The following is a 3019-nucleotide window of genomic DNA, read 5'->3' as shown; positions in this document are numbered from 1 at the left end:
ACTTCTAATCCGAATTGCTCACTCAACCAATCCTTGTGGGATTCGACCTCACTCTATTGTGAGTTTTTACTTGACGATAACCGGTGCACTTGCCGGAAGGAATTTTGCCGATCGTGCAATTTCCTAAATCGTAGCATATCAAGTTTATGCACACCAAGTTTATGGCGCCGTTGCCGGGGATTGGTTTTCGATTGTCAATTCTCAAATTGGAAGTTAACTAGATTGAGCATTTTTCTTGCTTTGTTAATTCAGTTCAAGTTACTTGTTGAATTTTAATTTCTGCACTCTGTTACATGCTTTCTTTCTTTATGCCTTTAAATTCAAGCAACTAACTCACTGACTCACTAACTATTTGAATTAATTCCTCAACTGCTCTAACCATACTCTTCCATTAACCAAGAGTATTTCACTTGTTTGGTGCCTGTGCTGTGCTCTTGTATGACAGGTAGGAGAGGAGAGACATCAACTCCTCCATATACCGAACCAGAGAGGACCCTTCATAGACTTAGAAGGGAAGCAAGAGGGAAGAGAGTACTGAGAGAAGAGGAATCTGAAGGAGAATCTGAGGACAATTTTGAGGAAGCTCTAGATCTCAACATGGATAGAGAAGTTCACAACCATGAGAGAGCTGATGGAAACAATGCCATTCCCGAGAGGAGGGTTCTTGGTTCATACATAAACCCAACTTCTGGGAATTGTGGTAGCAGCATTCAGAAACCACCCATTCAGGCCAACAATTTTGAACTCAAACCACAGCTAATATCACTTGTGGAGGATCATTGTTCATTTGGTGGGAGTGCTAATGAAGATCCAAACCAACATCTCACAAAATTCCTGAGAATTTGCGACACTGTGAAGTCCAATGGAGTCCAGGAAGATACCTATAAACTGCTCTTGTTCCCATTTTCACTTAGGGACAAGGCAGCTAAGTGGCTGGAATCATTCCCAAGGGGGAGCCTAACAACCTGGGATGAGGTGGAAAGCAAGTTTCTGGCACGTTTCTACCCCCCACAAAAGGTCAATAGGCTTCGATCTGAGGTTCAGACTTTTAGACAACAAGATGGTGAAACTCTCTACGAGGCATGGGAGAGATTCAAGGATTTGACAAGGAAATGCCCACCAGACATGTTCCATGACTGGGTGCAATTGCATATTTTCTATGATGGACTTTCTTATGAATCAAGGAAGGCTGTAGACCATTCATCAGGAGGTTCATTGAACAGGAAAAAGACTGTGGAAGAAGCCATTGAAGTGATTGAGACATTGGCTGAGAATGAGTACTACTATGCTTCAGAGAGACACAACACTAAGGGAGTCATGGAGCTTAACCATGTTGATACAATTTTAGCCCAAAACAAGGTGTTTGCCAAGCAACTAGCAGAGCTCACCAGGAAATTAGAAACAAAGCAAGTGGCTGCAATACACACACAAGATCAAGAGGAAGTAAGCACTGAAGGAGGTGATTGGGAAGAGGCCAACTATGTGGGAAACCAACAAAGGCAATCATATGATCCACATTCCAACACTTACAACCCAGGATGGAAAAACCACCCAAACTTTGGGTGGGGGGATCAACAAACCCAACCACAAAACCACAAACCTTACAACCAAAACCAACATAACAAGTCCACATACCAAAACTCCAACCAAAGATCATACCAAGCCACACAAAACACTTACTCCCAACCATCATATCATGGCCAAAATAATCAACCTACCCAACCTAATCCGAACCAACAATTTCAAGATCAATTAAACAGGATAGAAGGAATGCTGGCAAACATGGGTCAGGACATAAGTGAGTTGAAAAGCTTTAGGGATGATGTGAGATCTACCTTAAGGAACCATGGTGAAAAACTCAAGAGGATGGAGTCTCAAGTAGGAGAGCTATCTCAACAGGCCCCCAAGTCAACTGCAGTGTTCCCTAGTGACACAGAAAAGAATCCTAAAGGGGAACAAAAGGGAGTGAGATGGGAAGAATGCAAGGCCATCACCATATTGAAGGAAGTCTCAGAAGAAGAAGGAATTAGACCCTCAGAACAGGAGCCAGAAATCTTGAAGGAAGGTGTGGAAGAAGCTAAGCAGGAAAGTGAAACTGAGCAAGCCAAGGAACTACAAAAAGGCATGCTGGAAACATACCAACCAAAAGCACCATTTCCTCAGAGGTTAGGAGGAGGTGAAAAAGGGAAAACCTATTCAAGGTTTTTAGAGACATTTAAGTCTCTCCATATCAATATTCCCTTTCTTGAGATTCTCCAGCAGATGCCTACACATATCAAGTATTTAAAGGAATTGCTGAGCAAGAAAAGAGTTTTGAAGGGAGGACAAACTGTAATAATGAACAAAGAATGCAGTGCCCTCATCAAGAAGGACATAGTCTCTAAGAAAACAGACCCAGGAAGTTTTCATATCCCCTGCATCATAGGGGAAACAAAAATTGACAGAGGATTCTGTGATCTAGGAGCTAGCATAAATGTGATGCCTCTGACTCTTATGAAGAGGCTACAACTGAATGAGGTGAGATCCACTGATGTAATCATACAACTGGCTGACAAAACTCAGAAGCAAGCTGAAGGGGTAGTTGAAAATGTGCTGGTGAAAGTGGGAAATTATTTCTTCCCCACAGACTTTGTCATTTTGGACATGGAGGAAAGCTACCTACACCCTATCATTCTGGGAAGGCCATTTCTAGCCACTGCTATAGCGCTCATAGATGTAGAACAAGGAGAGCTAATTTTGAGAATACATGATGAACAGCTCATTTTCAATGTTTTCAAACCTGCATCTGAGCCTGAACCAGAACCTGAAAAGCCTAAGGATGATAGTAGCCATCTGTGTTTGGAGGAAAGCAATCTAGCAGCTGAAACTCTGAAACAGTCCTTGGAAGGCAAACAAGAATTGCAAGAGTTAAAGCCACAAGAATCAATAGAAACAGATCAGAAGGATCCTCCTGGCATAAGGGTCAATGAAGAAATCCTCAAGAGAAAGGGAAGAATTGTAAAGAAATTGCCAAGAGGGT

The 3019-nt window shown here is 42.3% G+C and overlaps 1 non-coding gene across 1 annotated transcript; it reads right to left on the bottom strand.

Moving 5' to 3' along the window:
* Positions 1-1023: 1023 nt before the first annotated feature.
* On the bottom strand, positions 1024-1127 carry LOC148563858 (small nucleolar RNA R71). Its single transcript, XR_015884081.1, has one exon. It is a non-coding gene; the product is annotated as a small nucleolar RNA R71 (small nucleolar RNA).
* Between the last annotated feature and the right edge of the window lie 1892 nt (positions 1128-3019).

Source organism: Arachis ipaensis, chromosome B5 (assembly GCF_059453495.1).
Source record: "Arachis ipaensis isolate K30076 ecotype BB chromosome B5, ASM5945349v1, whole genome shotgun sequence".
NCBI classification, from domain to species: Eukaryota; Viridiplantae; Streptophyta; class Magnoliopsida; order Fabales; family Fabaceae; genus Arachis; species Arachis ipaensis.
Note: the sequence above shows the minus strand (reverse complement) of the source record. Positions and strands in the feature narration are given on the sequence as shown.